At 43.6% G+C, this 25905-nt stretch overlaps 1 protein-coding gene across 4 annotated transcripts in view; it reads left to right on the forward strand.

The window, feature by feature from the left end:
* Nucleotides 1–3188: 3188 nt before the first annotated feature.
* Nucleotides 3189–25905, forward strand: part of TSPAN18 (tetraspanin 18) — a 120731-nt gene continuing 98014 nt past the window's right edge. Inside the window, exon 1 of one of the 4 annotated variants that reach the window (XM_066187897.1) lies at nucleotides 3189–3332. The gene's annotated coding sequence lies outside the window, so the exon portion shown is untranslated. Of the gene's footprint in view, nucleotides 3333–3789; nucleotides 3895–4905; nucleotides 4989–19077; nucleotides 19095–25905 lie in introns of those variants that run through there. The other 3 variants (XM_066187898.1, XM_066187900.1, XM_066187901.1) reach the window with 3 other exon arrangements.

Genomic DNA, 25905 nt, shown 5'->3' on the forward strand with positions numbered 1-25905 from the left:
GACTGGTATTCAGGTTCCAGCATGCAGATGCCAGAGAGTTTCCTTCTGCCCATCTGTCTAGGCAATGAGCTGGGCTGAGTGTCAGTCCAGCTCTAGGAATCACAGCCAAGCTGGATCGGGGCTGTATCCCTGCTTTATCTGCCTTCACAGCAAATTGAGAAAGGCATTAGGAGAAATACTGAGAGAGAATAGTAGGAAAAGAAAGAGAGCAAGTCTGAAGGCAAGGGAAGCGGGAGGAAAGCTGGGAAGGCAAGAGAAGGAAGGAACAGAGAAACTGTGAAGTTGAGAACTAAGATGTGAAGTGCAGACAAGAAAGCTCTCATAAGTAATGGGTGAGTTCCGTGGAATGGAATTTATCTCAAAATCCACACAGTTACACCTACGAGGAACCTGCCATGATTTGTTCATGGCTTCCCAATATTGCAGTTTCTGCCTCTGAAAGCTCAAGCCTATCAGAAGCGTAACAGAGAGGCTATTTGGACTGTGATACATATGATGTAATATTCAAGGGACAGATCTTTCAGATAGTGGGAAGGCTGCAGCTCTAGGCACTTCTGAAATGGGAGAAAGTGGCTTTAGTGTTCTGGGCTAAACCATGGAACTCTTTTCTTGTTCTGACTTCAATTCAATAACCTATTTATCAGAAAGCAAGTAAAACAGCCCTGTCACATGTTGATCTGTCATAAAATTGGCTTTATTCGAGGTTGTTGTTATGCTTTAAGTTCACAGAGGATATACTATATTCTTTACACATAACAAAGAATGTAAACCTCGGCTTTAAATGCAAAACTCAGTTCAGTGCTGGCTGGGATTCACAAAGCAATTCCTTCATGACGGTGAAAGCACTATGAACTCGGGAAGCTAATTTTCAATAGTGGCCCCTTAAATTGCACAGTTGAGCATGTAAGAGCACTATTGTGTCTATGCTAGCATGTGGAAGATTTGAAAGCTGGGGTCACATATAGTTGACTCTTGTTCATTTACAAAACAGTTTCACAGAATCAGGATGGAAAACAGAAAACACATACAAGTCTTTGGATACATCACCCCGCACTTTTTTTTCCCAAAATATCAGAATAATGATGTCACTGGAGGGGAAAGGGGTGGCAGTCGTTGGAAAAAATGCCAAGAGTGTCCCTGATGAGGAAAGGGTCTTGTCTGTGGAATGTGGGGCTGTTTAAAACCGTGGTGTTTCCATCAGGACTAAGCCCAGTCAGTTTACTGGAAACCCTCCACATGAGATTTGTGCATTAGGCCCTAAAACAAGGGTAAGTGTTGGGCAGCCAGAGACATACATATCTGCTTTCATGGTTTATTCACTGGTACAGCAAAATTGCTTGGCATTGTGGGGTCCTGCAGCAGTCCTAGACAGTGGAGGGGTACACATGTGAGCTTGTTACAGAAGGTGTAGGGGGAGGACCAATGGACCCAGTTTGGCAGGTCTGTGGAGCAAAAATGTAATCTTTGCCTGAAAGAGCTATGATCTGCTGCTGAAGGGGTATGACAAGCCAGCCTCCTGGAAAATAACACTCTGAGTCCTTTGCAAAGGAATCAAATAAGGAACAAGGCTATTACCTCGTGTCAAACTGTGTCTAATAAAGAAATGGAAATCCCCTACTCTGCCACAAAGACCAAGCAGAGCTAGAATCATGCTGTGTGACACAAATAAATGAATAGCAAAACAGAAATGGAAAACATGGGCCCAAACATTACAAGAAAATATCAGACCCTGAAATGATTGCCTGTCTTAAGCAATAGACTATAACAAAACATACTCTTCAAATACAGTCTGGTTGTGTAATCTAGTTTTGCTATTACACAGAAATAGATTTGGGACCATAACTGTTTAAATTCTATGTGTATCTCCCTATTTTTATTTCACATTAGGAAATAAAAGAAAGCCAACACCAACAAATATCTGCACCTGGGGAGCCTTGTAACTGATCATTACCAGATATATGAGGCATTAGCAGAGATTATGCAGAGATGCTGGCACATCTATTTTTCCTTTGCGTTGCACTGTTAGACATTCCTGTTGTCTCTTGTTCTTCTACTAAGCTTTGAGGGTCCAAATCTGCATCCCCTATCTTGCAAAGCATCATGAAATAAGCAGGACTTCTTATCAGCACCAGGACACATCTGCATATCACTTTTATGATCAGCACCAGGACACATCTGCATATCACTTTTATGATCTGGCCCTTGTAGGATTGGTCTCTCTGTTGTTGTGCAAGGATGTAATGTCCAATTCCCTAAAGTCTAATTTACTGATCCTGAGCTATCGATTTTTACTGAAAGTAAAAGTGTTACTTCTGCTCCCTTTTTATTCTCTCAGTAGTTTCTTTCACTCCGGCCCGGTAAGGACTTTGTAAATATTAGGAACAGTGAAGAGTAGTTTTCCTAAGGGATAATTGAAATGAACCCCCTTGTGGATTCCCTTGTCAGATGCTGTTGGACTTGAAATACGGTCGCTCTATGTGCAAGACCAGTAAAAAAGATGACCTCTTCTACACAGTTATTTATTTTAATGGAATTTGTAGCTGTCAAATGCTATTGAAATTTTTTAACTGGCTCAGAAGTTACTGGTACACACACACAGCAAAACGGCAGAAGCTGTATTTCCTTGGGCTTTTCCCATATCGCAAACATGGGCTCTTCCTTCGGTTTGGTATGCATTTTGGAAAGGCTTCCCAGTCCCGCAGTGTGTCCTATGAAGTTTCTCCGGCAGATCTCCGAAGGCATTTCAGCAGCTCTCACTGAGATACCGGTCGGTCAGCGAATGACCTCTCTCCCACCGCCCTGGTCTCCTCCTTTTGACTCTCAAGGATCCCCCCGGTGCATCAGGAGCCCATTGGATGTTACCGGGGACACCCTGCAGACGGGGTGCGTGCTGCGAGCTCGGTGGGCTCAGGGCTGCTCTCAGCTCCCAGGTTAGGCTGCCCCTGGGCCGGGCTGCCATTCCCGCATCCCGAACGGCCGAGGCATGGTACGGGAGGGACGAGTCACCCCGGGCTGCCCTTGGCGGCTCCTGCCGAGGGCACCGGGGAAGTTTTCTGGCGAAGGAGAAGGGAGACGAGTGGCACGGGCGTCGAGGCGGGAGCGGCGGACCGCGGGCAGAGGCCGCCCGGCCGGGGCCGGGCGGGGGCGGAGGAGGGGGCACGGCCGGGAGGTGGAGCCGGCTGCGCTGGCGGCTCCGGCGCTCCGCGGCTGCCGGGCACGGGGCGCGCACGGCAGTGGGAGCCCAGCGCCGCCGGGAGCCGCCGCCGCTCGGTCCGCCCGCCCGCTCCGCGCCCGGGAGCCGCCGCCGCGGGAGCCGCCGCCGGAGCCGCCAGGTAACCCCAGGGCGGGGTTCCCCTCTCGCCGCCCGGCTGGGCGCGTCAGCCCTTCCCCGGCCAGCGGTGCCGCTTCGGCTCGGCACCCCCCGCCCTGACTCTGCCCCGGGACGCTCGGGGGTGCCCACGGGGGGCGGCTCGCCTGCCCCGCCGCTGCGCCGTTCCCTCGGGGGAGGGGAGGATGTGCAGGAGCGCCGGGACGCCCCGGGGTGCTGGGCGTGCAAGTTTGTGGGGCTGAGAAGCCAGCCAGCCCGCCCGCCCGCCAGTACCGCCGGCACGGGAGCCAGGGGAGGGCGCCCCGGCTGCCCGAGCCAGCTGAACTCGCCCCGCTGGTAACACCTCTCGGGGTCGGGCTCCGGGAGCGTCTTCGGGAGCCTCGGAGCCTGTGCTCGGTATTTCTGTATTCTGTTGCCTCCGCCCCGACACCCCTCCCTCCGGGATCCCTCTTGCCGTAAAGACCAGCGGAGGAGCCGGGCAGCCCAGAGGCTGTGCCCGGAGCGCCCTGCACTGCGTCTGTCGCGTTTTGGGGTGTGCCACCACCCCTGGAATTCGCATGAGGAAGGTGGGACGGTTACCCGTGTTTTTTACTTCAGCCCGGGCTGGGAGGAATTTTCTCTTTCACACTTTGCTGATCTTCCATCCCGCTACCCTGGGTCAGTGCCTGGTCTTTAATAGAGATTTATCGCTGCAGCAACACGTTAGCGAGGTACCACATGGGGGTTTTGTCGGCTGAACTGGGCACTCCAAGTTTTATCGTAACTTTTGTATTTAACGGTTATACTGAGTGAGTAAATAGCATTTTCGTGTGTGTTGTACTTGAATGGTTTTCTGTGAAGTATGTTTGATAATCGTAATTTTTTTTTCCTCTAGCTCTTCTCAGCAATTAGTAAGTTCGGCCTGATTACTGCTTGTATTTCTATAATAAGGGCAAATTTGGACACAGTTAATAGATTCTAGGCACATAATTCACTGAATAGCCAGTGGCTACCAAAGCTGGTTGGGCAGAAGTGTGCTGGAGGTGGTTGTGTGCCTGGCAGGATATATGCTAATTGTGACCATGGGCTCGCCTTGGACTTTTGCTAGTGGGTAAAAAGTTGGAGTTGTTAAAGAGTTGTCTTAATTCAACAGGATGCATGTAAGCATTTGATGGATTCTACCAGTAAAATGCTTATTTTGATGCTCAGTGGTTTTTGTAAGGACCAGTAGTTGTTCCGTCATGAAAGTATAGAAACTGAGAGCAAACGATAGGGATGTCAGGAGAAATAAGTACATTCTTTATTTTTTTTTTTTTTAATTTGGGGAGAATCTGTCAAATTCAACTGTGTAGCATAATGTACAGATGCGTTTATCGTCTGTTTTCACTGAAGTATTTTTTATAGTATGTTAAAATGTTTCGAATGTTTGACCCTCCTTGGAAGGCAGTTAATGTTTCTGTATTTGTTGTGGCCGAGGTACAGCTTTTGTTGGCTCAAGCTAAAATACCATGTGATACAGTTGCCACGAATTCAAGTGTAGCGGGGTGAGGAGAAAGGAAGCGCCTTAACTTCTCTGAGATGTTGCAGACTGCCAGCAAAATCCACAAAAAATTTCTACCCTTTCTGCATGGCAGACGCGTGCCACAAATCGTTCCTCTCCCCGCGTTGTGCGTTTAACCCGGTGAGATTTGCAGGTGACCGGGGAGTTACCACTTGGGAAAGGGAGGGATGGCAGCCCCGCGGGGAGCGGGGCCGCGGTGGGAGCCGGGGATCAGCGGCGGCTTGCCGGGCTGGGGCTGGGGCCGGGGCTGGGCTCCGAGGGGAGGGCTCGGGTGGGTGATGCTGGAGTTTTCCACGAGAGGGCTTTCTCGCTGTGCCGTGCCAGCGGCGGAGCGCCGGCCGCCCCTCCGCTCGCTCCTCGACACGGCGGAGCGGAATGGGCTTGGGGGTGGTTGGCGTTCACAGCGTGTTTCAGATTTCCTTTGTAAATTATGGGGAAATCCCTTTATTGCCCCTGAGGTGTAAGGATAAGACATCCTGGGAAGAACACCAGTCTTCAGTTTCCAGGCGCCCTTAAAACTCAGAACGATCCCAACAACTTAATTTCCCCACAGTGGGAACCGAGAAGAGGCTGAGTGTGTTTTTCACAAAAGAGGAGAGGGGTTAGAGTATTTGCATCCTCGTCACAGATGATGGCAACGAAGTACTCTATCCTGGCGTGATCTCATTTTTGGCTGCTTTAACACGAATTATACTTCTCAGGGTGGGGCTGGGCAAAAGGGAAACAGGACTCATTGTGCGAGTACAGAAATGCTATCTGTAAGTCCTTTGCCAAGTTGTCTGTGTGTTAGTTCGAATAATTTCACACGCACGGCGTTGCAGGTCTGTTTTAAAAGGCAGAAACTGTGTCTGTAACTAGTAATAATATTGCAGTTCATAAAACATGAGAAACATCTGTTACTGTGACTTCAATTTGTTTCTCTCTCCTTGGAATAACCGAGTTGACAGTTCAGTCAGGTTTAATGTCCTGTGCTAAACCTTTGGTCGTGTGTCCCACGGCTAATTGTGACTCACAGAATCAATAAACCCAGCTTCTGCCTCTCTGCAGCAACTCAGCGGGGGAGTGGGAAGGGCCTCAAATCACAACAGCAGACGATGGGGGACAAATTCGGGTTTCTACAAAGTCATGCCTATCATGTGCCCTTGCCTCTTCCAGCGCAGCAGAGCTGGCTGGGGCCTCACTATTAGGGCTGAGTAAGTGAGCAAGAGGGTCTGCACTGCTGTAGGGGCAGTATTTTCCCTCATAGCACCTTTTGTCTTGCCTTAATCTATCCCAGGTTGAATACTGTAGGCAGTTGAAGCAGAGCCATCTCTCATGCTTTGATGTGTGTTTATTGACTTTAGCATCTCATTCCCTTGCCTTCCTCCCCCCCCCCCCTCCCTTTTTTTTTTTTATTTTTAAGTTGGGTTGTTTTCTTTCCACCCCACCTCCACAAAGAATAAGTATTTGAGCAGAGGCAAAATGTGAATGAAGTGACTTTGTATTTTTGTGAATGGGTTTTCTTGCATTGCTCCTGCCTTCCTTGCTGCCTTCTGCAAGATCCTTTCATAATTAAAATATTATGACTATGCTTATGGTAGCCCTTCACTTGTGGCAAGGATCCTAATTTGATGTCAATGGAAAAAATAGTAGTTTCTGGCATAAGGGCAGATGACATTTCATCAACTAGTGCATGCCCATTTTTCTTAACCACAGTGCTAAGACCATATGGACAGATAATGAGTTTAAGCTGATAAACAGCTTACAGATTTGCCCAGCTAAAGGACTTTCTTCCTAGAAAACACATTTTCCTTTAAAATAAATAATGAAGTTCCTGTGTTTTTATTTAATTATCTTGAGTCCTGTCTGTTCTCACCAGGCTGCAGGAAAACAGGCACACTGCTCTGGGGACAGAAGCTACTGGATTTATGGGCCTGTAGGTCTTAGAGGAGGGGAAGGACTTGAAAAGTTCAGATGCTACAAAATTGAGGCCTAAGGTATCTAAAAAAGCAGATGGTAGTCCAACTTGTATTTAGAGAGTTTCCTGAGGTAGTGCATAGTTCTTGACTTGAGGATGAGTCATTGCATGAGGTGGTAGTAGGTCTGAGGTCTGTTTGGGAGTTATAATTAAAACAGATGGATATCTATACTCCTTGCTAACCCTGAGACGCTGTTGAAGCAGTTCTTGTTTGGGAATACTGTTACAAAACAATTTCTGCTTTTACTTTCTCAGTAATTTTTTGACTAATTTCAGTATGGTTTGTTTGTTTAATTTAAACTGACTTGTCAACAAAATGTATCCATTTTTCTTGTTTTTTGTGGGGGAAAAAAACACCCACAAATTGTACAGTGAGAGTTGAAAAGTAACTTGTTTTGGGAAGGGGTGGTCTTTTGTTGTCACTTTAAAATAATGACTCAAAACCAAGCAGTGTATTTGCACGAGAGGGCAAAGCCTGTGTGCTTCTCCCTCAAGATGCATAGAAATTAGCTGTTTCAGATCTGAAAGTGCTCATTCCCTTTTAAGTTGTTTCTTATATGTTCTCTTCTTTTATTTTTATTTTTTTTTCCCCTGGAAATAATTATTAATTTTAATTGGAAGTGGCAAATGAAGGAAGAAAATAGTTGCACAGAAAAATCAGTACAGACAACTCCATTCTTTCTCATGCTGCTTATTCCTTCTAAAACTTTAATGTTTTGTGTTGTCCCTTCCCTTCACACTATCCACTTCTCAGCACTGGGAAGATAATTGGACTTTAATTGTATTTCATAAGAGGATATGTTCCAGATGGCCAGAGCTTAGCTTTCTGATGGTCACTGCTGCCTCACTTGTGACTGATATGGCAGCTGATTTGCATTTGGTCCTACCCTAGTTCATGACTGTACGGTTCAGCATTTCTCTTGTGTCCATTCCTTCCCCTACACCTACATTTCTTATTTTCTTTTCACTGTTCTTTCAGTCTTGAGTTTCCAAACTGGTGATGAGTTAACCCATCCCATAGTTTCAGGGAATTTGGAGGAATTCAGTGCCCACCAAGTAGTTGATGGGTCTTCTCCCCACCCAATCTCTTGTCTTGAAGCATTTAACAGCTGCTTTTCTGTTTATCATTTCTGCATTGGTAAAGATCTGTCATGGGCTAATTTAGTATAAATTTTCTGAGTCTGAAAGAAGTGACTACAGGAAGGCAGTGCATTGATCTTTTTCTGTTAACCACACCATCTGCTAAACCAGTTTGTCATCATGTTTTTATTTATTTTTGCATGGATAAAATTTAAAGAAACAATTTATGATAAAGATGCTTTGCTCTTACAATGGGATTTTCTTCTGCACCTCTGCCTGTTCTTTACCAGTGGGCTGTCCTTCACTGGCCTTCCTCAGAGCTAGAGGAAGAGAGTCTCACCATCCTGGTGAGTTGTATACCTGTGGGGTGTTTTGGATTTGAATTGCCTCTGCAGGTGTCTTGATACAGGAAGCTCTGGATGATGGAGTGCCTAATTTTAATGCTTCTTTTCTGGTGGACTGATATGCAGCAAGTATTTCATGACAACTGAGAGTGGTCACGTGGTGTCAATTCATCCCCACCAAATTAATTTCAAAGAAAACCATAACCAGTATCTTGTCATTGCCTTCAGAGATGTTGGAAATGGAGTTTTGACCGTCACAGGATTTTAGTAAGGATCTTGTTTCTGCGCAGGAGTCTTCCTGACTGTGTAGTCCTTCCAACAAGGGCTCCAATGACTGATAAGTCTCTGGGGGTTCTTGTGTTTTGGGCTTTATTTATTTATTTATTTGCTATCAGAATCTTCCTTTTGCTGTGTATTTACTAAAAAATAATAAACCTGGCCTAAAATGGAAGTTTCCTGTTCCTTGAGAAATAAAATAAAAATTGCTGTAGAAGAGTCAGTTTTTAAACTCAAATGGAGTTCTGAGTTTTTAGGCTGGTCTATCACCTCAGGCAGAAAAAGAGGATGCTTTTGATGAAATAAATAGTGCTGAAATTGAATCTCATCTGTGTGCTTGATATTACTTGGTTATCAAATGGCTGCATTATTATGTGAATTAGGGTTTAGGTCTGAGTTTGCCTAGTAGCTCAGCTTCTGATCAACTATGTTTAGTTCATCTTTATTTCTGCCTTTCTTGCCCTCATTTATTTGGTGCATGGCCATGTTAGAAAAGGACTTTGCTGGGTCATCTGTGGTGTGATCTGGATTTTGCCCTGATTAGTCTTCTGGAAGCAGCATAACGAGTACCCTCTTTACTCCTGTTGCTGTGGTGTTACCATCAGGAAAAAACCTTATAATGGTTATTTATTCAATAGAAGTGGAACTAAACCAAACTGCTAATGCAAAAAGTCATGTAGTACATGCAGCAGAGGTAATAACAACTCCTACATTTTCTCAGACTTCTCACTTGAGTTGTAAACGGCTTTAAATACGTCTTGTGCCATCCCAGATGTCTGGAAAGCCCATGAGACAGATGAGTGGAATGGGGTATGGGGCTGTATGTGACTTGCTGAGTGTGGGTCAGTGGCACAGCCTGGCAGGGGCTCAGGAGCTCAGAGGCCCTGGCTGCAGCTCGGGTTGTGTATATTGTGCGTGATTACTGTACTGACTGTTTCTGCAGCTCTGTGCTGCTCCTAAAGCTCAACACTGAAATTGTAATGCTAGCAGCTTTCTTTTCATGGCCCAATGCCCAGTTTGAAGAAGGGTGATTTTGGTCATGTTGCTAGACATACGTATTTATGGCCCTGTTTCATCTGTTGAATTTAATTTGTTGGGGTATTTTTAACATTATTATGGAAACAGTTACTATATTTACTCCTTACAGAAAGCTCAGTGTAAGACAGTCTATGAGGGGAGAGTTCTAGAGTAATAAATATTACACTAAATTATGGTGTCTACACTTCTTCAGGAAAAATGGTCTAAATGAACTGACTGGCAGTTTGCCTGTTCCTGAGACATGGACCTCACAGGGCACTGAACTGGAACACTCTATGCTGGGAAAGCAATGATAGAGTTTGTTCTTGGCTCACTTGATGGCACATCTCATTTTCTTGTGGAGTGAAAATAAACCAGATCTTCTGGTACAGAGGGAGCTTGTGCCTGTACTGGACTGCTTTCTCAGGCCTGCTGAGAGCCTGTTTCCCATGGAAGTCTTTGGGACCTGTGGGCACCTTTCAGATGAAGTCCTCAAAACCTGTTGCCAGCATAAATGGGATAATGGGATTTCCACTGAATGGAAATGCAGTGGATTTTGGAACGAGAGTCACTGTCACTATTGCTGATGTGTTTATTTCTGTAGTCATTTGAAACCAGAATGTGTTTTAATGTCAGTCTTGCTGATAAAAATTGATGGAGCTTAATGGTGATAATAATGTGGTGGGTACAATGTGGACATGTACGAGAAATAATGGCAAATAAAGGATTGAATGTGTCAGAATGTTATTGAGAGGGGTGAACTTTGGATATGATGTATTTTTGAACTGCTGACTGCCCTTTTTTCATGTTAATGTCAGAGGGGATTCTCAGAGCTGCTTAGGATGAGATGCTTATTTTGTGTTGATCAACAAAACTTTTCCTTCCGATGGGAATGTGGCATGCAGCAGGGATCTTCTAGAGTTACACCAAGCTGTTTTTCAAAATAAGATACAGGAAAAACTGAGAGATAATTCTGGAAGTGCTTGAGGCACAATGCTGAAAGCACCAAAAGATCTCTTTGCTTTGGCAGCCTGAGAATTGACAATGTAATACCTTGCTGGTGTGACAAATTGCTCTGGGTTCATAGGATTGAAAAAAAAATCTGCAAATCTGATAAGGATTTCAGCTTAAAGTAATGCTTTGTTAATTATGAATTGTTTTTTCTTCTTTTGAATGTTAAGGGAAACATCAGTCAGGAACAGCATTCTGATGCGATTAAGAAAGAAAAACCAGAGAAGACATGAGACAAAAGAAAAAAAGCCCTACTTAATCCAGCCAGTCTTTTGGAAGTCTTATTCTATCTCCTCACTGTGCTGAAGGGAGCAGAAGGTTTCAGGCTTTGCATTTTGTGTGTTCATATTTTGATACTGCAGTGGGGAAGGTTTGGCAGGAGAAGAGTCAGAGTTAGTTGAAAAACATTAATTTTCTTTGTTAATGCTGCAGCAGATAGTTCCAAGTTTCAGTTTATAGTGGATTTCTTACAGTATTTCTGTAATGTGATGCTCTTTGGGAAGTGCTTTGAAGCTCTGCACTAGCCTTGGGGAGTAGAGGGCTTTGGGAGGGGGGTTGGACACTCTCACTCCCAAGTGCTATCACTGATTTTCCTGCTCAGAACTGAGGTGGGTGAATGCCAGCATTCCTAACATCAGCCCGCTGTAGACACTCCTTTGCTCTGGGAAAGTTGCATTGCTTTTCTGAGCATCTGTTTCACCAGCTGTGGAAATGAAGACAGTACCCTCAGCATGTGGATATGATGAACATTCTTGTTAGCTAATCTTGCTAAAGTGCATTGGAACTGTGAAGTGTTGTGGGTTGTTGTTTGAAAGTGTGAAGGTTTAAAATGGTGTAAGCCATGAGCTTGCATCTTGGTTAAGGAAGAGAGGTATCAGCTGGGAGACCTTTGGCAACAGGCACAAAGGGTTTGTGGGAAAGAGGAGAAATTTGCCTGTAATGGAGGGACCCGAGTGAGAATTATGCCTCATTCTAACCCTTTCAACAAAATCTAAATGGATTTATTTGGAGCTTTGTAAAGCACCTGTCCAGGGCTGGATTTTTCCCTAACACCAGTTGCATTTCCTTTTGCTGTTTTTCCTGTCTCCCCCTCTCCTCCACACTCTTGCTTTTTATGATCAAAGCTCCACTCTTTAAAGATATGCCAATGCCTTGTAATAATGCTCAGAAGATCCCCTATGGACAACAGTTCTGATTAGACACTGAAGGATTCTTTAATTCTCTTCATACTTATTAATGTTCAGAACTTTGTGCTGATAAAAGGTGTGGCTTTTTTTTTTTTTTCCTATTGCTGTTACTACTTTTTCTTTGGCTCCCCTCCTGCCCAGACACTGCACTTATTCTTTAAGGTTTCACATTGTCTTGTCTTATATAAACTTGGTTCCTTGGTTCTTGCTTTCAATTCATTCTTTCATCTTCTACAGCACTCAGTGAATGCTTAAAAATAATAAATATTAATAATAGGGCTCTTTGAACCAGCAGGTTCTTTGCAGCTTAAACTCACCTTTTCCGGCTGCTTATCCCCTATTAGAAGTTGCTATAATCTGCAGACTGTAGCTGTAATAAGTTCTGAAGCAGTGGCTGGGTTTGTGACAAGCGTAGGATTATAGCTCCAGGTGGGGAAGTGGCAGCAGGAACAGAGAACCTCAAAGGCACAAATATGTTTTTCCAGTTGAAATATTCTTAGCAATAAAGGAAGAGAAGCCAACAAAATTTAGTGTGGGAATAGAGCTATTTATCTAGGTTTCCATGGAGTGTCAGTGACCTATATAGGGTAATCCTGTACTGCACATAAAAATTGCCGTGTTTAGAAGTAGAAAAACATTCTTTCTGGAGAACACAGTTTAAGAAGACTGTACTTTTGGAGATTGTTTCAAGCCATTTCATAGGAAGAGTCTTAAATCAGCATGACAAACTATGACATACATCTGTGTTATTACTGTGTTTTCTTTGAATTCCTCGTGGAGACAGGTTTACTTCTCCTTACTGCAGAAAAAAAAGATCCTGTCTGCCCCCATGTGTAAAATTGACCACATAATGTACAACCCAGGCTCCAAAGCTTTTGCCACACACACACATGCACATGATCTTTTGGATATCAGCAACATTTTTACTGTCCCACACTAAGGAATGAATAAAGTAAACATGAATTCAGAGTGTGAGGTTTTCCCACCATACCTCCTTCCCTCTGTTTAACAATGCAAGCTGCTGGAATAGGAGAAAAAGACAGAATCCTGAGTTGTCAGGGAAAATTTTATGAAACCTTACTTGTTTCTTCTACACTGTGTTGCAGTGCCCCTACTTAGGGGAGACAAGCTGTTCCTAATCAGAGCCTCTGTTGGGTGGGTTGCTTCCAGGCTTGTGTCTTCAAGCAGAAACCACGCTGGTTACTGCTTGAGGCTAGGACTGGCTAGGAGTTTTCAAGTTTTCAAGCAAAAAATTTGCCTGCAGAAAATGCTGATTTATTGAAACTATTACTGCTTTGTGAGAAAGGGTTGGCCTCCACTTGGTTCTCCTTGGGTGACTTTCTTGCATATAGGATAGAATTTCTTAGCCAAAACAGATAGGAGCCAAGTGGTTTGGGTTTTTCACCTGTGCTGTCACAAATCCAAAACAGGGTCCTGAAAGAAGGCTTCCTACATGCCAGAAATGCCTGTCCTGACCACAGAACTGCTGTTCTAGAGCACATGTGTTTATGTATGAAGGATTCCAAGGTGTGTTCCAAATTTTCATCCCTATGTGAAATAAAAAGATATTTTAAGTCTAAAAAAATGTAGTTCCCTCAAAAACCTGAGTTCCAGTCCAGGTGTCCTCATGTCTTCTACAGTTGTCTTACTGTCTTTCCTCACTGGTTCTGCAGGTTTGTGTTTCCTCTGGATGTGCTCTTATGGAGTGGAGCAAAGAATCTCTGAAGACTTTGCAAAGCAATCAGCTTGTCAGTGACAGGAGGGGAAAGACTGACCATGAAGCACTGCTGGTGTATTTTGTCAGGGTCAAGGCTGTACAAGGATATATAACTCCTAAACCACTGCTTCCTCTGAGGAATATTATTAGGAAATCACCCTAAGCAGCCAAGGAAAATATAGCTGAACATTGCTGATACGTTTGTGCCAGGGCCATTGTTGTTGGGCAGGGAAGGAAAAATAATGCCTAGGGCAAGACAGGAGCTGCTTGGAACAGCATGAAACACTCTTGTGCTGGTTTGATTGCAGTGAGCTCAGCAAAGGCAAGGCCATGGTTTCAGTCATAGGCCTCTTTCTTCCAATTTTTTCTTTCCTTGTGTTTTATGGAGAGGAGAAGAAAGTAGTCGTGTCTTGATCCTTCCTTAATTGTCCTAGGAGAGTGAGGAGATAACAAGAAGAAAGCCAAGAGGGGATCTCAGCTAAGCTGGGTGTGGGCTTAACGAGGGCATTTGTTCTCTGTGGTTGTGCTCTGCACCACCAAAGACCATGAATCTGGTTATTCCAGTGCAGCTCAGCTCCCTGAACTGTGATGTGCTCTGTGCTGCTTGGCTGACAAGAGGACTTTTCAGGGGCTCCCTCTATTATAAAAGGTGGGATTGCAAAATTGAGGTGCACACTCCAGCTCTGATTATATGGGAATGCCACTCTGCCTTTACTTTGTATTTCGTACTTGCTGTTTTTAGAAAAGGGCTGGGGGGAAGGCTGAGGGTTGAAGCTTCATCATTGCACAAAGACAAAACACTCTTCTTAAAGGCAAAAAATTCCAAGCCCTTGCTGTGTATTTGAGGTTTAAATAATGGGAGTTTCCTGTTTCAGGGAAGCCAAATTCATCCTCAGATGGTCTCCACTAACCTGTTTTAAGAAGACTTGTGTTCATCTTGTGGTAGACAAGGAGTCTGAGCTTGCCCTTTTGGTTTCACCCCTCCTTTTCCTTCAAGTTAAATTAGGAGGCATAAGGTGTGTTTACAGCACACAGAAGCAGCAGTGGAAGGCCTGACCTAGTGGGAATCAGAACCAGGATTACCATACAGCTTTTTTGGTTGCAGCGTACAGTTTGGATCCACAACAGTCAGCTCTGGTAATCATGTAATGTCAAAGCAGTCCTGGATGTGAGATGGGCTCCACTGTGTCTGTCTGTCTGCAGAGATACAGACCATAGCTACAGTGTTTGAAAGAACAAATTAAAACACCATAAGCCTTGCTTTTATGGGTTGGGTTGGTTTTTTTTTTTTTTTAAATAATAAACAGGCAATACTTATCTTAAAATAAAGATGAAAATAATATCTTAATATGTTTTCACAAAAAATTGACCTAAGAAAATATTTCTCTTAAATTAATCAAGTCTAAGACTTCTAGAACTGAAATGACAGCAGATTTCTAGTCTTGCTGATGGCTACAGTCATCAAAGGAACCTTTAAAGGAACCTCTAGGAGGCTGATTGCTAAGGTTCCATAGATCCCCAGGAAGACAAAGGTAAGCTACCTTTCTTCAGAGCCTTCAACTGTGCTCTCAATGATAGCTGTAATTTGGGAGTCATATGATGCCTTTTTAAGGACTGCACCTTTTGCACTAGAAAGTCAGTTTGCACCTTCTAATCAGAGAATGACTTGACTTCTTTGCATCCATTTCGTGTCTGAATTCTGCCCATTTTTAAAGTATACCTAAATTATTGGGAAAAGCAAGCTATTGATGTATGACTTCACTTTTTTCTTCTGAATCTGGAATGGTGAATTGAAAAAATAAAATAGGTTAGTCTGAAAATAGTTCCAGCAAGCTGAGGACTTAGATGTGTGATTGAGCCACACTCTACATTTGTCCTGCTGAAATAAAGTCAGCTGCACTACGATAGTGTTGCAAAGGGTTTGCCATAATGCAGAGCAGGGCTGCATGCTCCAGCTGTTCCCTGAGACTGGCTTGCAAAATCCTTTTTGTGGCCGGAGCTGTATTCTTGTGGACTTTAATGTCACTGTCTAGGACTTGTCATGCGAAGCTGAAGGAGCCCAAGAGAACCCGTGTAGTGGATCTGTTTCCCTTAACATCCTACAAGATTACATCTGTAGACTGTGCTTTAACAAGAAGCTACAATCTTCATCTGAAATCCTTGATTCTTTATGGAGTGCAACAGTGTGGGGTAGGACCAAACATTGATTTTTTTAAAATGGAATATGGTTAAATATAAGACTGCCTGAGTCTGGCTGTATTGTAGCTTCATAGATTACTCAAGATTTGCTTCTTCCTTTACCCTTTCTGTTCTACTGTCCTTGAGCTTTATTCCTTGTGATGAATTCTGCCTAAGTAAAGCCAGGATTTGTCTAGATACACTATTGTCTAGCAAGGAGGTGGTGAAACAGATGCAGTTGTTGGAACTGATGATAAGGTAATTTTCTCACCCTTCCAATAACTGCAAATGCATTTGAAAGAGGATTTGCAGTGCTGGTACCATTTGCTGTTGTATGTACACCCTGAGATAGAAATCAGAGATTGACTGATGGATAATGAAACAGTGCACTGTGCCTGAAGGAACAGATTGGACAGGCATCTGAATTATCCCTGGAGTGGCCCACCAGAATGAGTCAGTTGCTCAGAATTTTTCTGGCAGATGCAGCCTCTCTGTTTCATGTCACAGTAATTATCTCCCACTTGTTTATTGAGTGTCTGTGTGGTCCACATTATCTGAACTTCTCACAGTTGCAAATGGATTGTATCTTTCTAGCACCTTTTTGAGGCAGAGAATTCCCATTTTACTGGTGTAAGTGAAATCCTAATCACTTACTGAGGGTGTCATGGGAAACTTGTAACACACTAGAAAATAAGAGAATAGCACCTATCCAAATTTTGCTCCTAGGAAAGATAGCTCAGGTTTAAAAAATGAGGTGGGACTATTTCCTGTATCACAATAAGATTTTTTCCCAGCTAAATAATTGACTTGCTTTTCTGTGCTTTTGGAGCCAAATGTCCCAAGCAATTTGATGATATGTTGCTAAGGCCTTTTCTTCTTTTGGCTATGTTAATTGTGTATTTACTGAATTAGGATAGGACAACTTTTTCTCTGTAAATGAAGCTCTATTTGTGAGGTGTTTGGAGATTTTTTTGCAGGGGGAGGTTAGGGGCCAGGCTTGGTTGATTGATTTTCTTCTCATAGAAAATCAAGAACTGAAGTTCTGGAAGGAATGGGGTTGGGAGCGGGGAAATTCCTACCTCAGACAAAAGAGTCAATATTTCATGGCTTGGGATATGCACTAGAGTGTGGGAGAGTACAGGTGATGGCCCTGAGATCTGAACCTTCTTTTCCACACAGTACTGCAGTGCATTCACTGTTACTGTTTCTTCCTGTTGAATGTGAACTTCTTACCAGTTAAATTTCCTTAGAAGTGTGCAGAGGTTCATAACAAGCATTTTCCTTTGAACAGATCGTTTTTTTCAGATTGTTTTCTCCCAAAAATAGTGTTTGGGAAGAGCATATAATCAGGCCTAATAGCCCTTAAAATGTTAGTGACTCCTTGAGTCCTACCTTTTAGTGGTATCTGAGGAGTGATGCGCTCCTGAAGCATTTGCCTGTTTTCACTGCAACAAACCTAATCAAAGCCACAAAGCGGGATGGCCTCTTTCTCTGCCCCGAGGCACTCCCAGGCGCTTCCTTGAGAAAGCAATTTGCTTTGGAGTTATTAAAACAGCACATGCAGTAAAAAAAATAACAACTTCCCAGGCACAGGTGTGGAGCTGCTGAGTATTAATGCCAGTTGTGCAAAATCACAGCTTTGTTCTCGAGATTGTAATAGTGTTAAAAAAAAAAGAAAATTCAGCCTTGATCTTGATGAGAGCTCAAGTCCCTGAGCTTAAGTGGAATAAGGGTCAAGGTTTTTAATTTGTTCATTCTTCAGAGATGCTGAGCCCCTTCTGTGGCAGCTGAAATTAGTGAAAGCTGTGTGTGCTCAGCATTTTGGAAGGAAAAAAGCGTGTGCATGTGTTGTGAGCTGTGATGTACAGAAGTCAGGATCTCTAGGGGTTTGCAGTATCTAATAAGATGCCCCCTATAGTTGTTTCTTAATTAAGCCCCAGACACCTTACATGACTTCTCTTGAACTTCAGGACTCTGCTTTTCTCGAGCATATTTGAGACTTCTAGTCTGGCAACTCCTTGGAGCTTTCTATTAAGGTATTAAGGGGAGGAAAACCAGTTGGTTGCCTCAAGCTGAGGAGGAAATGCTAGACTTGAAGGATTATCTCAGTGCAATGAATTTTAAAGACTTTGCTATACATGTGTGGAAAGCTATCAAAATGCTAATGGTTCTGCTGTCTTTTTTAACCCTTTCAACATATGGAGCTGATGGAGGGGAAGTGAGAATGATGCTATTCAACTCTAAAAGGACAGTTCTGTTAGAAATTTAAGTTTAAAGTAACTTTTCATCTTTTAGCCACTTCTCCCAGTGACAAGGAGGACTGATGCACCCATCATTTGGATAGACCAATTCTGTACAAACATTTGAGCCCATCTGAAGGTGTGGTGTAGGCCAGGTGCTCCCTGCAACCAGCACCCTACAGGAAAGGCTAGGACATGGCTGAAGAGCTCACACTGGATGCCCACGGTGCCAAGGATGCCTCTGTTGTGAGGCAGGTCTGTCCCTGCCAGAGCAACTCATCCAGTCATGGACCTGAGGGCCCTGGGGTGGGATGGACCAGCCTCCCTGCACAGATGGAACACAAGTGTCCTACAGCGGTACAGGATACCAGTGTCTCACTGAGGAGACTCTGATCCTCCTGGGTGTCTTGCCTCATCACCCTAAGGCAGGGAGGACATTGGCTCCGGGAGACACACAGGTTGGGAATATTTCCTCTGTGGCTGTCATGAACTGGACAGAAAGGCTTGTGTTTGATACTGAGCAGGTACTGTGTTTGCAGTGGCTCTGCAGTGCTGTGGCTTCTCTGCTGTTGCTGCCCAAAGTGGCTGGGCTGGAGAAGTCTGTGCAGGAGGCAGCCAGGCAAATTCCTCAGGGGATTCTTTCTGTACCTGTGAGGAGCTGCTGTTCTGTTTATTTAGGTTTTTGGCTGAAGTTTTTTGACCTGTTAGGAATATCTCATTCAACTCTACAGAGATTCTGTTAATGTTCTGCTTTGGAACCAGGTAAATACTTGGCTAGCCAGTGATATAAATAACTGAAATTGTGTATTATTAGACCCATGAGACTCAGTCATTCCTTTAGCGTTCTCTGAAATATGTTAGAGCAATGGGTCTGTCTGTGCTTATCTTTTTAATCAAGACTAGCCAGGCAATTTTAGCCCTCAAGAGAGCCCAAATCACTGAGCTGCAGGGCTATCTAGGCCATTAAGCTTATGGCTTTCAGGTTTCTGTGAACCTACAGTGCTGTTTATTTATTATTTTTAAGGTATTTTTACTCTTAAATATGAGCTGCCAGCTTATTTCAAATCTTCAAAGCATCAGTCTTTTCCATTTTGCAGCTGAAGTGTTTGGTTGCCAACATGTATCACCTGGGGGGCAGGAGCAAGGGCAAGCAGTATGGAAAGGATTGCTGCAGGGATTTATTTGGGGTTGAGACTAAGAAGACACTGGATGCAGCAAGGTAAAGAGGCTGGATAGCAGTGAGACAATGTGGAATAGGCTTTTCCTTTCTCATTTGACATGAGTTTGTTGAGGTGCTGTATAGCTTGGGGCATCCTAAGGTAGATTGGATAGGACATTTGGGAAGTCAGCTTTAGGGAAAGCTGTTTTAATGTGGATTGTTCTAAATATTATGAAAATGCATAGTGCACTAAGCATTGTGTTGACCGTGGTTTCTCGTTTGGCTTTTAGCAAATGTATTACTTTAAGTCAGTGTGTGTGTGAGAAGAAATAGCTATTCACCCCACCCCCTTGTATTTTTTCCCAGCATAGACAGTTACAATTCCCTTGTCAATCTCATGTATATTTAAAGGCCATTTTCAGTGGATTTTTTTTTGTCTAATTCTTATATTTCTCAGTGGGTGTCTTTAGGAATTGTAAACAATATTTTTTTTAATGAGAAATTATTCCCCCTGAAATTTTTGCGATCACAGGGAAAAAAACTCTACTTTTTTCAAATTCTTGTTTCTCACAAAAGGTGCTTTTTTGCTTAATCTTGAACATTTAAGGTTGCATAAATAAACAGGTGGCTCTCAATGTCTCCATAGTTGTTTTGCAGACATGAATTTTAAATTGTGCAACTTCTTTGCATTTTCCATTTGCCTTTTTGTGTGTGCAAAGGGAAGGGAGCTTGAGGTGCATTCTTCCATCACAATCCCTCCTTCCATGCTAGAAGATGGTGTTGACAGTGAGAAAAGTAGGATTTACAGTGGAGTGTAAGTACATGACATGTCAATGTCACTTTTCTGATTAAATATGTAGGTAATCTCTGCAGATTAAACGCAAAACAAAATCCTCTACTATGCCTGAGGAAATGTGCCATGCAGAGTCAGGCTTTTGGATGAGCCTGTGAAGCAGGTTGCTGGACTAGCCAAAGAGGCAGTGGGATATGCAGGCATGGTCTGTAAAGGGCATTTGTTGGAAGGGAATGGGTCACCCTCTTTGATAAATTACTTCTGCCTTTTTTTTTTCTTTTACATGCCTGCATAGTCTTAAAACTTATAATTCTCCTTTCTTTTGACTGCATGAGGAAAGAAGGGCTGTGGAAATGCTGGTTAACAGCAACCTCAGTCTTGCAAGTTGCCATCTTTCAGAAGCTGGCTGTGGATTCTCTGCATGTACTAATCTATCTTTCTGAAGTGAGAAAAGTTGTGGGAGATGCAGCCATGACAGTAAAGAGGCAAAGTTCCTATTGGCTCATACTGGACATATCTGTGCTCTCCTCTCAGAGAAACTGAGGTTTAAAACATTGGAGTTGTTGTGCTCTGAAAGATTTCAGTCTCCAGTGTAGCAGTAATTATTTCCCCCAAGAATTTTTGTGTTTCCAGATTCCCAAGACTGAAGATACCTTACCCCAGGACATGTAGCAGTATGATTGGTAGATCACCTTCTGAGAAAGAGAAAGTTCTCAGTTCAAATATTGGCTTGAACTTTAGGCAAGAAGTCTGTACGATCCAGTCTGCAGTATTCCAGAATCCAGACACTCAGTCAAACTACTTGTTGGATGAGCTGTGGTTGTTGTCCATGTGTGTGGTCTTAGCCCATGGCAAATGAAAGGTAATGCAATTTAACTAAGTTCTATCACTGCTAAATTAAATTACCTCACATCATCTGCAGGGGATGAGCATGCACAGGGAGAGCTACCACAGCTCAGCTGATGCTCAGCCTACTGTTACTGCAGTGCACCACAACTTTATTGGGATCTCCACTGGAGAGTCCCAGTGAGCAACTAGCAAGTAATAGCCAGTTGCTAGGAGAAGGAAATATAGCTGTGCCCCCATTTAGAGAATGTAGTCCCTGAATCTCATCACATTTTTAGTTTGGGAAGTTAAGGTAGCTGATTTTGAGGTTGGTGAAAATAGAGGTTTTCAGAAATTACTGTTCTTACTAAAAAAAAAAAATAAAAATTGCCATTTCCAGCAGATGTTGGCTGCCTTGCCTGTAGGGAGGTTCTTTTGCTTGTAACAGGCACTGGTGCCAAATACATTTTTGTTCTCTTGGGAATGTGTTTCCTGAAAGATTCCTTTCATCTGCAATGAATTCTTGTGCTTTAAACACAGGAAATACTAATTTTTTTCCCAAAGATCTGTGAGAACTTCTTTGTAAATGAATTGAAATTGTCCCATTTGATAGCAGACCAAGCAGCAGTCTGTCCTCACTTTCAGTTGCTTTGTCTCTGAGATCAGTATTCCTTGTCTATGAATACCAAGAGGCACTGAATGATCTGACCTTGCCATGGATGATCCAGCAAGCTTGGCAGCCTGGAGATGAGTCCAATTTGACTTCCATAATGCAATTTGAAAGGTAATTGGTGTAAAGTGATGTTAGAAAGGACATAGGAATATCCACTTTCACTCCTTGGTCTTTACACTGGGAAGAGACAACTTTAGCAAAAGCCTCTGTAGCCAGTCTGTGCCAGCTCAGCCTTAGGAGACCAAGAATTGCACCTAAACAATTGCCTTTGTTCCGGTGAATAGTGGGAAGGCTTCACCTTGATCTGACCTGATCCCCTGGGGCTCGTATGTGAGGGTGGCAAGGTGGCCCATGCCAGTTTCAGAACCTCCAAGAGGAGAGGGGAGCAAGGGCTTGCTCAGAGGAAATGCTGAGTCTTTTGCCCCCAGAAACTTATCCTGGCAGTGACCATGATCATGGTGATGATGGGCAGTGCTTTCTGCAGCCTCAGTGATTGTCATCTCCGTGATTACGTATTGGTGGGTAGATGCTGGCAGCACCACTGCACCGTGATCATGGAGTCAGGGTCACAGTTGCTGCTGTGTCCTTGTGACCTGGTTTTCTTCCATCTTGTTTTCTTCCAAGCCAGGACTCAAGTCTCCTGTGATTGGCCGATAAAAGCTTTTGTGCTGAAAAATTTGTGCTGAGAGATTCATATAATCTCTCAGGAATCATCCCAGTGTGACAAACTCTCTTTCCAGCTCCAGTCTCTCTTTTGCCGTGATTTTCTGTAAACCAGGGTCAGAATGTGTTTCTTAAACATACATGAAGTTTAGCGTCTGTTGTTGGTGACACCGATCACTGCACATGGAAGAACAAACGTGCAAGTTCATGCACAGCCTGCTTTTGCTGCACAATGAAGATGTGGTTAAATGGGAATTAGGATTAACACTGGATTTAAGATTCTCATAGTTGGCTGGTAAAAACCTAATCTCCTCAAAGGCTGCAGTCAGGCTGGCAGCATTCAGCTCAAGGCCAATGTTGTTTGCAAGACCTGAAAGAAATTGAATTTTGATTCTTAGAGTGCTTTAATCGTAGCCTTTCAAGATAGGGATGGGAAGAGCATATACTATCTCAAATGCAGCCTTTTAATTTCTTTAATGTATGGCAGTCACATAGGCTTCTAGGTCTGATGGACGTTTGACAGTAATATTTTTCATTTCCTTTTGTAAAAGCTTAGGGATTCTAATTGATTCTAGAAATGTATAAATTGCATTCTGGAAGTTGATATACCAAAGTGTCTGTATAGGCAGAGTGAGATAAATCCAAGCAAGACAGCAAACACTTCCCTGTTTAACGTATTGAGAGTGCTAAATGCGTTTCAGATGAGCAGGCTCAGGAGGCTGTAGAAGTGTGGAGCTCTTGGGTATGATGTGGTCAGTTCAGTTCAGCCTGGTTCGCTTTTGCTGTGGTAGAGATGACTGGTGAGAAACGCATTGCTGAGTCTGTGCAAGTCCTAAAATGAATCACTGCATTTGACATTGAGGCCCGTGTTGGAAAATAACTTGTTTTAACATGAATTGTTGATGCTCCTCCTGTTTACTGTGGCGGAAATTTTTCTGTGTACCTAGTCTTTTCTAAAAGTCGGACATTTAGTTATCTAAATAATTTGTTTTTCAGTTAAATCTTAAGGTAGACTTTATGTAGGCTTAGTCCTGCATTGTCAAACAGGACAGAGGTGTGTAAAGGTTGCCTGTATAGCTACTTCTGATTCTTTGTTTCCAGCTTTCCCTGATAGCAGTTTTGATTGTCTCTGCCCAACCACTGAGAGCTGTCCTTTGCAAAATGCTTTTCTATCTGTATCACTGCCAGTGATAGCCTGGCAAAGGGTGTCTGCTTTTCCTTTGTTTTAAATCAACAACCCATCCTGTGGACGGGTCCCCTTTATGGGGGGTATCAAAGATCTCTACAGTATGATTATGAATGCCACTGTCAGTCAAAGGGGCTCTGAGGCACTGAGGATGGAAGGAGCAGAGACACATTGACTAGATTTGAGTGGAAAGTTTGTGGAATGCTGCTGATACAATTCAATATCCATGTTGCAAACCAGAACAACTTTTCTGCAGAGGTAGTGATGAAATGCCTTTAACTAGACCTGCATCCAGTCTTCTCAATTTGCTGTTTCTCAAACTTACTTATTCAAACTCCACCTAGATAGATTTCTTTGGATTGCTTCACTTACCTTCTGTGTTGGTCCTCCTTGCTTAGGTTGCTTTTCCTCTCACTGTTGCCTTGTGTAAAACCTGTTATCAAGTAATCCCCTTAATCTTTTCAGTAATCTCTAAAACATCATCAAGCAGGACATTTTTCCTGAGGTACGAAGTTTCCTTGCATACCGTAAGTCACCTGGCTCTCAGCATGTGAAATTGAGAACTGCACTGAAGGTTGTCCTTTCCAAGGTTCAGGGCCCACATGATGACCTGATCAAAATTTGAAAGACAGTGACTTTATTTAATTTAATAATGTGTGTCTCTGCCGTCATTGTTCTCAGAGTTAAAGGGGAAAACATTAGCCCAACAGGATTCAGGTCTCTACTGGGGCTCTCAAGTCCCTTAAAGCACAAGCTGGTTGAGGTCATTTTGATGGGAAAATTTCTGTGGTGTTTTATAACAGCCATAAGCCAGGAAAGTCTTTGGTCTTTCAGCTCTATTCCCTCTTCAACAGAGATTAATGGTAAGGAGCAGTGGATAGAGACGAAACCTAGGCAAGTCTGGCATCCAGCAGCAAAGGTTAGTAGAGATGCATGAACTGTACCAGCACAAGAAGGTTTATTTCAGTTGGCAAAAAGCATCCAGCTTTCACTGACTCTAAGAGACCTTATCCCTCTGCAGAAGTCGGTTTGGTTTAAAGCATGCAACAATTCATGGAAGTGCCTTGTGAGCATCTTAAAACTGTTGTTTGTTCGGTACTATGACTGCTTGGAAGGTTTGGTCTGTGGTTTTTCTGATGTGTGGTGAGAGCTGGCAAAGACTTCTTAGAACAGCAGTGTGTAATTAGACAGTGCCATGCTGGGTGAAGCTCAAGGATTTTTAAGGCTGTAAAAATTCAGGAGAAACATGCATTAATGCTATTGTTTGTTGTTGTAGCCTCTAGCTAGCATATAGAGAGCTATTAAGCCCCTCTTAATAGAAATAGGGGTGAGGGGGAATATCTGATAACTTCAGCTTGTATCAGTTGTACAAATGACTTGGAAGAGAGCAAGCATAGGCAGTGTTTAAAAAAAGAAACAAACAACAATCAAACCAAACACAAAAATCAAGCCAACAGGAAGGACAAAACCATCCTGACCCATGTCAGGATGTGTCTACCAGGAGGATACAGGTTTTCATGCTGGCTGAACTACACAAAGGGGAAAAATGTGCCATGCTGACCATTAGTTGCATCCTGTAGGTTAAGCACTATTGGAAGTCAAGAAATTTTTGATTGCTGTTTTGGCCAAAGCCTTGGCATTATAAAAAATCAGTTGTGCTGGTAGAGATGAATGGGTGTAAATAAACTTGTGTCTTGTTCCTGGTACCTTACAGGGCCCAGTGGTAGAAATATGTCTTGTGACTCCACAGTGGCAATTTGTTATTCCTTCAGTGAGTCCACTCTGTGCTCAGCTCGGAGACTGACAGAGGCCCTTTACCAGCACTGAAGCTGCACCTCAAAGCTAAATCTGCGGGGAAGAGATCTCGCTGACGATGCTGTGCTTTTCAAAGCATTTGCAGCCTTGCCTGTGGAAGGCCAGCCAACATCACCACGGCTAGTACTGCTCCACCACTTTTTCTTTCAAATTTCCCAACTGTGGCCAGGAATGCACAGCCCCTGCACTCTGCTGTGCCCTGGCCAGCCCGGTGTTTTGTTGCAGTTGAATGTGGTGGGATGATCTGTAAACATCGCTGTGTGTTCTGATGGTGAATGTTTGCAAGCTGTTTGCACAGCGTTACTCATTTATCCCCTCGGCCCCTCCAAGATCACCTCCTGCGTTATCACTCCTCATAAGCTGGTGTGTGATCTGAGGCAGAGCCATCAGCCAGAACCGAAGGCAGGCAGGAGTCCCAAGTGCATAGTTTGGGGGCAGCTCGGTTTCTTTCCTGATAAGCCTGTGCCTCTTGCGGCAGTGCAGTGCACACTCCTTTTAAACTGTAATCATAATCCTCTTTGCAGCCGGCGCTGCTATCCCCACAGGAAGCATTAGCAATATCACAAAGTGCGGAGACTTCATTGTTTCCCCCTAATCTGCAAAGGGAACTGAGACAAGACAGAGCAAACTTTAACCTATTCCATGCCTCAGTGGCAAATAATTAGTTTCTTACCGAGTGAGAAAACGGGGGAAGTCTCTTAGTTAAGATAAAGTAAGCACAAGGCTCACAGGCTTATCTTGCTCTGTGGAATTCGGGAAAGGACACGTCCTTGAATTCGCCTGTCTGGCGTGCCCAGATTTTGTGTTTGGGAGTAATGAATCTATTAGAGCTGCTCTAAGTGATTGCCGGGTATGAGACACCTCTTGCCAGGAAATGCAGTAGCCATGCTTTTGTTTAACGACCTGAACAAAAGGC

This window comes from Chamaea fasciata, unplaced genomic scaffold, assembly GCF_029207755.1.
Source record: "Chamaea fasciata isolate MVZ Bird 193981 ecotype frontalis unplaced genomic scaffold, bChaFas1.0.hap1 SCAF_7, whole genome shotgun sequence".
NCBI classification, from domain to species: Eukaryota; Metazoa; Chordata; class Aves; order Passeriformes; family Sylviidae; genus Chamaea; species Chamaea fasciata.